Source organism: Vombatus ursinus, unplaced genomic scaffold (genome assembly GCF_900497805.2).
Source record: "Vombatus ursinus unplaced genomic scaffold, bare-nosed wombat genome assembly UNPS02014924.1, whole genome shotgun sequence".
In the NCBI taxonomy this organism is placed as follows: Eukaryota; Metazoa; Chordata; class Mammalia; order Diprotodontia; family Vombatidae; genus Vombatus; species Vombatus ursinus.
The window spans coordinates 2,938,718-2,950,397 of record NW_020954702.1 but is presented as its reverse complement, the minus strand read 5'-3'; the positions used below and the strand labels follow the sequence as shown (position 1 = coordinate 2,950,397).

General features: G+C 35.6%; 1 protein-coding gene across 2 annotated transcripts in view; it reads left to right on the top strand.

Annotated features, from left to right (window-relative positions):
• Nucleotides 1-8,180: 8,180 nt before the first annotated feature.
• FAM3B (family with sequence similarity 3 member B) overlaps nucleotides 8,181-11,680 on the top strand; it is a 57,061-nt gene continuing 53,561 nt past the window's right edge. The window contains exon 1 of one of the 2 annotated variants that reach the window (XM_027843667.1): nucleotides 8,181-8,295. The gene's annotated coding sequence lies outside the window, so the exon portion shown is untranslated. Of the gene's footprint in view, nucleotides 8,302-11,680 lie in introns of both variants that reach the window. The other variant, XM_027843666.1, reaches the window with a different exon arrangement.

Sequence of the window (11,680 nt, the reverse complement as noted above, 5' to 3'; positions counted from 1 at the left end):
GTTTGACTTCAAATCTCATCATTCAACTGAAATTGCTCTCTCCAAAATTATTCATCATTCCTTAATTGTGAAATCCTTTGACAGTGTTGATGACCTTCATATTCTCTTCTTTCTAGGTTTTCATGACATTTCTCTTTGCTGGTTCTCCTCCAACCTATTTGACTACTGCTTCTCAGTTTGTTTTACTAAATTTTCATCCCACTCATTCCCACTAAACATAGGTGGGCCTTAAGACTCTATCCTGAGCCCTCTTCAACCTCTATGTCATTTCACTTTGTGATTTCATCAGTTCCATGGATTCAGTTATCATCTCTATGATGAAAAATGCTATATACCTCCAGAGAGACAAGTGAGTGCAAATTGAAGCATATTTTCTTTCATTTTCTTTTTTTTCAATCTGCAACATATTTCCATATGGAAATATATCTCACATGACTTCATATAATTGGTATTATATTTCTAGCTTTCTCCATGAGGAGGGACTGGAAGTAGGGAGAGAATGTGGAATTGAAAATACTTTTTTTTTTAAAATAGAAAGTCACCTATTTCATTGAAAGTCTATTTGTTTTCTTCTATAGCATTATACTCTGTTTTTTTTCTGGATAAGTTACTCTTGGCTGTAAGCTCATATCCTTTTTCTTCTAGGATATTGTATTCCAAGTTTTCTCCTACTTTATACCAGTGGTTGCTAAGTCTTATGTGATTCTGACTATGCTCAGTATATATATATATATATATGTGTGTGTGTGTGTGTGTGTGTATGTATGTATATATGTATATATATATACACTCAGTACATATATATATATATATATATACATATATAAATTTCTGGTTGTGCATGGTATCTCTTCTTTGACTTGGAAGCTCTGGATTTTAGCTGTAATATTCCTGGGAATTTTAATTTTGGGGGTTATTTTTGGAGGTGATCAGTAGATTCTATTTCTGTTTTTCCCTCTGGTTCTAAGACATCTGAGCAGTTATCTTTTAAGATTTCCTGAAATACAATTACTAAGTTCTTTTTTTTGGGTCATTGTATTTATATAATCCAGTAATTCTTACATTTTCCTTCTCTGTTCTATGAGATTTTACCATGAGATACCTTATATTTCCTTATTTTTTTTAGCCTTTTGACTTCATGTTGATATTTCTTGTCACCTCATAAAGGCATTGGGTTCTATATATTCCACTCTAATTTTTAAGGAGTTTGTGGCTTAGGGAAAGTTTTTTGCCTTTTTTGTCAAGCTATAAATTCCTTTTTGAATTTTTTCTTCCATATCTCTCATTTCTTTTCCATTGTTTTCCTCAAGTGTTCTTGTTCTATTTATTTAAAAAAAATAAAATAAACTTTTTTTGGACTTTTGAAAAAATTCTTGCTTCATCTCTTCCAGGAATTTTAACTGAATCTGTACCCAAGCTGTGTTTTTCCTTTGAGACTTATCTTATAGGTATTTTGGAGTCATTCCTTTTATGTTTGCATCTTAAGCTACCCCATCACCATTATAAGCTCTTTCTGGTAGAATTCTTTTTTATTTGTTCATTCTTCCAGCCTGTTTCCTGATTTTAGACTTGACATTAGGACTAAACTCTGCCGCAGCTCTGAAGGAAATGTCCCAGCTGGTCCTGGTTCTGCTTTCATTGGTATTGAGTGTTGCATTATTCCAGGATCTCAAGGATAGGCTGGGGGCTTCCAAGCTTTCAGTGCTCCTAGCATGGTCTGATCAAGGATAAAATCGGATTGCTGTCCCCATAGTCTGAGCTTCACAAGTTCCTGACCTGGGTTTTTTTTCTGAACAACAGTTGAATGCTGCTGAACCCATCTCTGTCAACCATCTAAAAATTCAGCTGATTTCAAGTAACAAAATTTTAGGTTACCTGTTGGTATAGGATTCCTGACCTGATTATTCTTCTTTAGGCTTCAGACTAGGGTAGATGCTAAGACTGTATAACATTTAGTCAAGGATAGATCCCTGGAATTCCACACTTGATACCTACTAATAGGTTGCTATTTATCCATTAGCCACTATTCTTTGTGTCCTCCCATTCAATCAGTTCTTACTCTAGTGGTATCATCCTGCCCATTACTCTTCATCTTTTTCATAAAGCTACCATGAGAGACTTAGTTAAATGCCTAGCTAAAGTCAAAGTATTATGGCAAATAAGAGAAATGATTATTTCTTTCATATTAATAACCAATTACTATTGGAGAGATCCAGGATTTTTTACCTCCCTATTTCCTTATTCTCTACTGGGTCAAATCAGCCTCTGAAGAATATGACTGATGATGATATTGGATTTTAACATTCTCCTCAATCTTGTTTAGCTCTCCCACCCCCAACTGAGGAAGTTGATTAAAGAGTAAAAAGAATCTAATTTAGGTAAATTTCTGTCATTGTGTTCTATTCAGCTCAAACTTGGGTAGAGGTAGATCCCTCTGTGTAGATTGCCTCAGACTGGGGTTGGTCTGGTTAGAGATAAGTAAGAAGGATATAATCAAGGTCACATCCCTATCCCCTCATTAGACTAGGTACACCTGTCATTATAATACTTGTTTTCTCATTATTAACCAATCAAAGTTGATTGCCATCTGTCACGAACACCCACTCTTTCAAGCATATATAAATGTCAAGAGGCCTCCAGGAAGGATCTTTTGGTTTCCAAGGGACAGTCAAATAACCATCCTTTTCACTAGCTATAATGAATAGAATTATTAACCCAGAAACTAAGTCTCTCAAACTTTTTATATGTCACACTACTAACCTAATCTTAAATTCTCAAGACTGACCATAATCTAAACAGGGTCAGGGGATTCAGATAATAGTGGGTGAAAATATAATTAGTAAGATTGATTTCTGGAATAAAGTAAGTTCAGTGGAGTTAGCTTAATATAGTGGATAGAGTCATCAGTACAGTGGATAGAGTCATAGACTTAGAATTATAAGAAACCTAAGAACAAATCCTACCTTCTATCCTTTATAATTATATAAGACTAAACAAATCATTTAACTTCTTTTAGTCTAAGTACAAGAGATGATGTGATTGTAATACCTACTTCACAAAGTTGTTTTCAAGAACAAACGAGAGGCACATGAAGCACTTTCTTTAATATTTTTCCAATTACATGTAAAAACAATTTTTAACATTCATTTTTTTAAATTTTGACTTCCAAATTCTCTCCCTCCCCTCATCCCTTGCTGAGGCCACAAGCAATTTGATATAGGTTATACATGTGCAGTCATGCACAACATATTTCCACATTAGCCATATGGTGAAACAAAAGAGACCCCCCCAAAAAAAATTTTTTTTAAATTTAAAAAAGTATGCTTCAATCTGCATTCAGACTTCATCAATTCTTTCTCTGGAAGCAGACAGCATTTTTTCATCATAAGTCTTTCAGAATTGGCTAGGATCTTTGTATTGTTGAGAATAGCTAAGTCATTCACATTTGATAATCATACAATGTTGCCATTACTGTGTACAATGTTCTCCTGGTTCTCCTCACTTCACTTTGTATCAGTTCATGTAAGTCTTTCCAGGTATTTCTCAAAACATGCTGCTTATCATTATTATAGCACCATAATATTGCATCACAATCATATACCACAACTTCTTCAGCCATTCCCCAAATGATGGGCATCATCTCAATTTCCAATCCTTTGCCTCCACAAACAGAGCTGCTATAAATATTTTTGTACATATAGATACCTTAAAAAAATCTCTTTAGGATACAAACCAAGTAGTAGCATTGCTGGGTCAAAGGGTATGCACAATTTTATAGTCCTTTGGGCATAGTTCCAAATTGCTCTCCAGAATGATTAGATCAGTTCACAATTCCAACAGTGCATTAGTGTCCTAATTTTTTTACATTCTCTCCAACATTTATCATTTTCCTTTTCTGTCATATTAACCAATCTGATAGGTGTGAGATGATGCCTCAGAGTTGTTTTAATTTGAATGTCTCTAATCAATAGTGACTTAGAGCATTTTGTCATGTGACTATAGATAGCTTTGATTTCATTATCTGAAAACTGCCTGTTCATATCTTTTGATCATTTACCATTTGGGGATGACTTATATTCTTACAAATTTGATTCAGTTCTTTATACATTTGAGAAATGAAGCCTTTATCAAAGAAATTTGCCTTAAAAAATTTTCCCAGTTTTCTGCTCTCCTTCTAATCTTGGCTGCATTGATTTTGTTTGTGCAAAAACTTTGAAATTTAATGTAATCAAAATTATTCTTTTTACATTGCATAATGCTTTCTATCTCTTGCTTGGGCATAAATTCTTCCTTTATACATATATCTGATAGGTAAACTATTCCATGCTCCTCTAATTTGCTTATGGTATTACCCTTTGTGTCTAAATCGCATACTTATTTTGAATTTATCTTGGTAAATGGTATGAAATGTTGGTCTATACCAAGGTTTTACCAAAATGCTTTCCAGTGTTCCCAGTTTTTGTCAAATAATGAAGTTTTGTCCCAAAAGCTTGTGTATCATGTATTTAATCTACTCCACTGATCAACCACTCTATTTCTTGGTCAGTGACAGAATATTTTAATGATTACTGCTTTATAATATAGTTTGATATCTGGTACAGCTAGTCCATGTTTCTGTGTGAAGTACTTTCTAAACCATATAATATTGTATGGTTTTGTTTTGTTTTTAGACATGATTTTATTGGTATAAGAAATACTCAGTGAAGAAGCTGCTTCTAATAATGCAGATTAACAACTGTTCTACAAATTAAAGTCTTAGATAGTTGCTGGGGGAACTGAGGTAAAATGACTTCCCCAAGTCATACAGCCCACAGAGCCAGCACTTGAACCCATGTCTTCCTGACTTCAAAAGCTGAGCCCTAATTTACAGTGCCTCTTCTGTATGGTTGATATGGCTTAAAAAAGTGAGCCGTTGCCTCAGTTTTATACATGAAGTAACAATGATGCCATCAGACTACTATCAGTGAAACATTCATTTTGAATTGTTTTTACATAGGTAGTGATTAGTTTGCATTGAAATAGCCACTAATTCAGGCCTGATTCCACATGTGAACAACAGCATGCATTTCCTTTCTGAGGCAAGGTCCTCAAAAGCTTGTGGCCATATGATCTGTACTTCATCTGCACTAGAGCACTGTTTTAGTTTCTTGAGCCCATCATCTAATGGGAATGAATAAATACAAAGATAAAAGAACAGTATTTATTATTTTCACCATAGCAGACAGGATAGATGTTGGAGAGGGGTGAGGGGGAAAACAATATAATTAGAAAAATCTCAAATGGAAATGGAAATCATAGAATTTGTACTTTAAAAGTACAAAAGACCCCTCAACATATTATCTTTTTCCCTAAACCCTGTCCCCCTTCCAAACTTCCCTAAATCTATCAAAGGCATCACCCTCCTTCCAGTGTCTCAGGTTCATAAAATTCTGAATTATCCTGGAATCCTCACTCTCCTTTATTCTGCATATCCAATCTATTATTAAATCTTGCCTTCAAAACATCTCTTGAACAGGTTTTTATCACTTCTTGCCTATATTCTTGTTATGATCACTTTATTTGGTCTTCCTGCCTCAATTCTCTCCCCATTGCAATCCATCCCACAAACCACTGCCAAAATATTTTCCTTTAGGCCAAATGCGATCATGTGACTTACCAACTCAACCAACTCCAGCAGCTCCTTGTTGCTTCTAGGATAAAATGCAACCTCTTCTATTTAGGTTTTACAACCTGCTTTCAGCCTAGCTTTCCAGTCTAGCTTTCCAGCTTCATTGGACTCACTCCTTCTACATTCTTCAGTCCAGCCACTCTAGCCTTCTCTTTGTTCCTCATACACAATATCCCATCTTTCTCCTTGCCTTTGCACTGGCCATTCTCTATGATTGGAATGCATTCCCTCTTTACCTCTGCCTCATAGAGTTCCTTTCTTTCAATAAGAAGAAACTTAGACATCATCTCTACACAAAGACTTTCTTGATTGCTCTAACTGCTAGTGCCCTCCCTCTCAAATCACATTATTTTCAACTATGTTCTATATATTTCTATTTATTAACTTCATATTTATTGCTGTATGTATTTTTATATATACTTGTTCTCTCCTCCATTAGAATATAAGTTCTAATAGGGATCATTTCATTGTTTCGTTCTTTGACTTGTATCCTCAGTCCCTAGCAGAGTGACTGGCACATAGTAGGCACTTCAAAAATGACTGATTACAAACAAGTCTAAGAGTATACATGTAGTGTGACCAATACTACACCAAAGTAATCAGGCTTTGCTGCAGATTAGAAGCTAAAGACAAAAATGTGTGAATGAAGAACACTGACCTTGCCCTCCTCAGCCCACAATCTATTCTGGCCCAAATTCATTTTCAGCTAAGCCAGAGAAGATCTTGGGAATATGTAAGCCTGGTTCAATCCTAAGTTAAAGAGTTATTTGTTAAAAAAAAAAAAAAGATTAGTCTCTACTTTAATAAGTATCAATAAGGAAAGACCTAAATTCACTCTGGGGAGATTTGCCTGGTTTTTATTAGCTAGATGTGATGTTTACAACTAATGAATTTTTAGTCTACCCTTATCAGGGACAAAATCTAATGGTTACAGACTAGCATCCTGAAGCTGAAATAGCTTACTTGACCCTCAAGAGGTGATCTTAGAAAACAGACACAGAGAGTATGTAAGTAATGCATGGCAGAAGTGTTGTTAAGACTGAACCAGATAAAGAGACAGTTTATCAGATAAAGGTCTCATATCTAAAATATATAAAGAACTTTGTCAAATCTATTAGAATACAAGTCATTCCCCAATTAACAAATGGTCAAAGGCTATGAACAGGCAGTTTCCCAATGAAGAAATAAAAACAATTTATAGTTATGTGAAAAAATGCTCTAAATCATCATTGATTAGAGAAATGCAGATTAAAACAACCTTGAAATATCATTTTACACTTACCAGATTGGATAAAATGATTGAAGGAGAAAGTGACAAATGTTGGAGGAGATGTGGAAAAATCGGGACACTAATTCATTGTTGGTAGAATTGTGAATGGATCCAACCATTTTGGAGAGTAATCTGGAATTATGCCCAAAGAGTTATTAAACTACTTATACCCTTTGACCCAGGAATAACACTACTAGGTCTATGTCCAAAAATGATTAGGGAAAAAGGAAAAGAACCTATATGTTCTAAAATGTTTATAGCAGCCCTCTTTATGGCAACAAAGAACTGGAAATTACAGGGTACCTATCAATTGGGGAATGGCTAACCAAGTTGTGGTATATGATTGTGATGGAATACTACTGTGCTTTAAGAAATGATGAGCTCAATGATTTTAGAAAAACATGGAAAGACTTGCATAAAATAATAAAAAGTGAAATGAACAGAACCAAGAGAACACTGTGTACAGTAACAGTAATATTGTTTTAAGAACAACTTTGAGTGAAGTTATTTTGACTATAATAAATACCCAAATTAACTATAAAGGACATATGAAGAAAGACACCATCTGCATCCAGAGAAAGAACTAATAAACACAAATACATAGACTAATTTTACACACACACACACACACACACACACACATACCTATTTGTGTCTAATGGTAGCCATCTGCAGGGTAGGGAAGAAAAAAAGGAAAAAAGTAATTTATATTTTTTTTATCTATTTCAAAGGAATAGCAAGTTGTGCATAGCAGATTTGCAGTTTCATGTGCAATCTTTTTTTTGTACTATGTTATAGAAATACTTATTTTATTCCATAAATTAAAAATAAAATATTTTTTTAAAAGACAGAAAGAGATAAATGAAAAGTTCTTCCCAAACTCTAAAGTGTTATTACAATAAAAGGTTCTAAAATATTATCATATGGGGTTTGCCAAGTTGGGCAATTTCTGCTTCTCAGTAAGCAAACGAGATTCAACTGACAGCATATGGGAGACTCGGTTGCCACCATTCAAAAGTAGAAGGAAGGCCGAAGAGAGTCCGAAGGGAGACATTCCACCAAACAATTTCACGATTCACCCTTCCCGTTTCCACATACCTTTTCCTGCTCTGACAGACTCAACCCTTCTTCTCCCTCCCTCGGGGTGTGTCAAGAGATAGAGGAGGTCCCTTTCTCTCCACCCCACACGTATGAAAGAACAAAGTCCTGGAACACATCCGGGACAGCGCTAGGCAACCCAGGAACAGCAGCAGCACCTGCAGCAGCAGCAGCAGCAGCAGCTACAAGGGAAAGTCTTGGGGCTGTTCACGGGACAGCAGTTAGACACGACCCTAGAAGATGGGATCGGGGTTTATTAGTGAGTGTGAGTCTCTTCATAATTTTTTCCTCCCCCTCAACATTGCTTCCTCTCCTGCCAAATGGAAGAGGAAAAAAAGAAGAGGGAAGGAGAAGAGAGAAGAAAGGAGAGCAAGAGGAATAGAGGAGAGGGAGGGGCAGAGAAAGGAGAATGGAATCAGAGAGGGAAAGGGAATAGGGAAGGGAGGGAGAGAGGAGGAGGAGGAAAGAGAAAGAGAAACTAGAGCTAGAGAAAAGGAAGAAGAGGAGGGGACAGAAGGATAAGAAGAGAGAACTGGACAGATGGTAGATAAGCCAGTTGGGCTGCTCCCATGCTGGGGAGAAACCTTCCCTCCTCCCCTTCCACTTCCAAACCCACTCTCAGAAAGGAGATGATGGTAGATAGAAGTTGGGAACTGTGATGTTTAAACTACATGGTCTTGTATTTTATGCATGGTTGATGAACCTTAGAAAAGGAGGGGGAAAAGAGAAGGGAGCAGTGAAAGATGTCAGAGTAGGTTAGCATTTTCTAAGCCCTAACAAGACAAAAATATTATTTATGTATTCCTTCATACCCTTTTGTCTTTTCCATTTTAGTGGCTGAATATTGTCTCCCTACCCCCAGCAGGAATGGTAGATAGGACAATAATGAGGGAAGAGGGTTTATAAAAGACAAACAATAACAATCTTTCAGCAAGAATAACATTTGCCTTGAAAAATAGAAAGCAAGGAAGTAGGAGCTCAGCACTGGCGAATCAAAGAGAAATGATTCATAATTCTTCCTAATTCTTTTTGGCAATTAAATATGGTCCTTGGGTGGAGGTGGCCATCTTAAAAGGATACAAGAAAGATAGTAGAATTGACAACATTATAAGTGAGTGTAAGTGAGCAAATCTGAAGTTCAATCATTGTAATTTATTAGCATTTGGTAGAAGCACTGTGAAAATACCCTAAAGAAAAGAATTTTGGGTGAATAAATAAATAAAGTATTTATTTAAGCTTCATGGTAGGCACTGTGGTATTGGAAGGAACACCATACTGGAAGTCAGGTGACCTGGGCTCATAGTATCACAAAATATCGGAGCTGAAAGAGGCTTTCAGATATCAAGTTTGTATCTGAGGAAAAGTCTCATTAGATGTCTTCCAGCTCTTAAAAATAAATATTCATGTGACCTGTTTTGGGAAGTGGAAATGAAAAGTAGAAAAAAAAGTAGCTGCCTTTGTTTCCTTCCAAAATAGCTTGATCTGCTCTTTAAAGTTTAGTTAAGTTCTGATTTATCTATTTTTTTCTTTTTGTACAATATGTTTTAAACGCTTGTTATATTTCTTGCTCTGTTTTAAGCATGCTGGTTTCTTAGCTGTTTTAGGTATGACAAAAAATAAATGAATGTTAGCTACGGAAGGAACCTTAGAAATTATTTAGTCCAGCCTCCTTATTTTATAGATAAGGAAATTGGAACTTTGAGAAACTCAGTGACTTGCTTAAGGTCATACAGCTCAGTGAAGAATCTGGGACTGGAATGGAGTTCTGACTTCCAGTAATCCAATAATCTTTGCATGATCATGGAGGAGGGGAGGAGAAAAGAGGTTCACCCAATTTGGGATGATGACAATGATGATGACGATGACGATGACAGCAATATCTTATCCCCTTTCCTTCCCTCTTCCTGACTTCATACTTGTTGTTAGGATTGAGCTCAACACAATTCTGGAGGTAAAATCTGGACTAGGTCTGTTGCTGCTTTCTTAAAGCAATGAATGTTACATTATTTCAGAATCTCAGGGACAGGCTGGGGACCTACATATAACCTTTCAACGTTCCCAAAGTGGTAGGATCCAGGGCAAAGTTTAAGTGCTGCACCCCTGGTCTGAGTAAAAGCAGAATGCTGCTGGCCTCAGCCAGCCGGAAAAGAGTGTTGGTACAGAATGAAAGAGCTATAAGCTCTCCTTCGGTCTGGGATTCCTAACCTGACTATTCCTCTGCAGGCATCAGACAGGACTAGAAACTGGAACTGAGACCCCACTCTGCTCCTGGGTTCTGAGCCACATCACTACTACTTTCTTCTGAACTTGCTTCTTTCTCAGTGCACTGCTATGTGTTTCTTAGAATGTTACCCTTGAGCTTGGATCACCTTATTATTCCTTCCAGGCTCAGTCCTTTGAGCAGACACATTTGGTCAGCCTGCTTCTGAAAGTGTCCCTATTTTTAATAACTTTAATAGACCCTTAAAGTATTGAAGTATTATAGAGATACAATTACAGAATACTCCTTAAAGATATAAAGATTGATTAAATAACTGAAGATATATTAGGTACTTACACCTTGCTCATATCAATATAATATAAATGAAACTACCACCTAAATTATTTATATATTTAGTGCCATACCAAATTATCAAAAGGATATATTACAGGGCTTGAGAAAATAATTTTAAAATTATGTGGAAGGGCAAAAAGATATAGAATCTCCAGGAAAATAATGGGAAAAAGGAATAAAGGGGAATAGCACTTCAGACCTCAATTTTTACTATCAAGAATTAATCATCAATATTATTTGGTATTTGTTTTTTTTTAAAAGATCATTAGAACAAATAAGGATCTTAGAACTAGGAACAAAATGATTAATAATCTATTATTTGAAAAACAGAATAGAAATTATTTAAAGAAAAACATTTTTTTAAAAAAATTTACTGGGAAAACTGGAAAGCAGTTTTAAAGTTTATATCATTTTCTAAAAATTATAAGAAAACTGGATATTATATCTGTTACTATGGTTGAACTCCTTTTTTGTTCTTTTTTTTTGTCCAGCTCCATTATTTTTTCTATTAATTTTTTTCAATTAACAAGAATCTTCCTTCTGTTCCCCTCTCCTCCCTCCCAACCCTATCCCACAATTGAGAAAGAAAGAAAAAGAAAACCCACATTACAAACATGTATAATCAAGCAAAACAAATGACTACATTGGCCATGTTCCCCCAGAAGCATCTCATTTTGCACACTGAGTCCATCAACTTTCCATCAGGAAGCAAGTAACTTGTTTCATCATTAGTCCTCTGGAATCATGGTTGGTCTTTGTTTTGATCAGAGGTTCTAAGTTTTTCAAAGTTGATTGTCTTTAGAATGTTGTTATTATATAAATTGTTGTCCTTGCTCTGCCCACTTCACTTTGCATTAATTCATACAAGTCTTATCAGGTTTCTCTACAACTATCCTCAGTATTCCATCACATTTATATACCATGATTTAGTCAGCAACTCCCTGATTTATAGGGATTCCCATTTAGATTCCCATTCTTCCACCTCCAAAAAAGAACTACTATAAATTTTTTTTATGTCTTCAGTTAGAATGTATTTTGCTTAGGACTAATCCCTCTCTTAATCTAAACTCTGTATTCTCCTTTTTCCCTG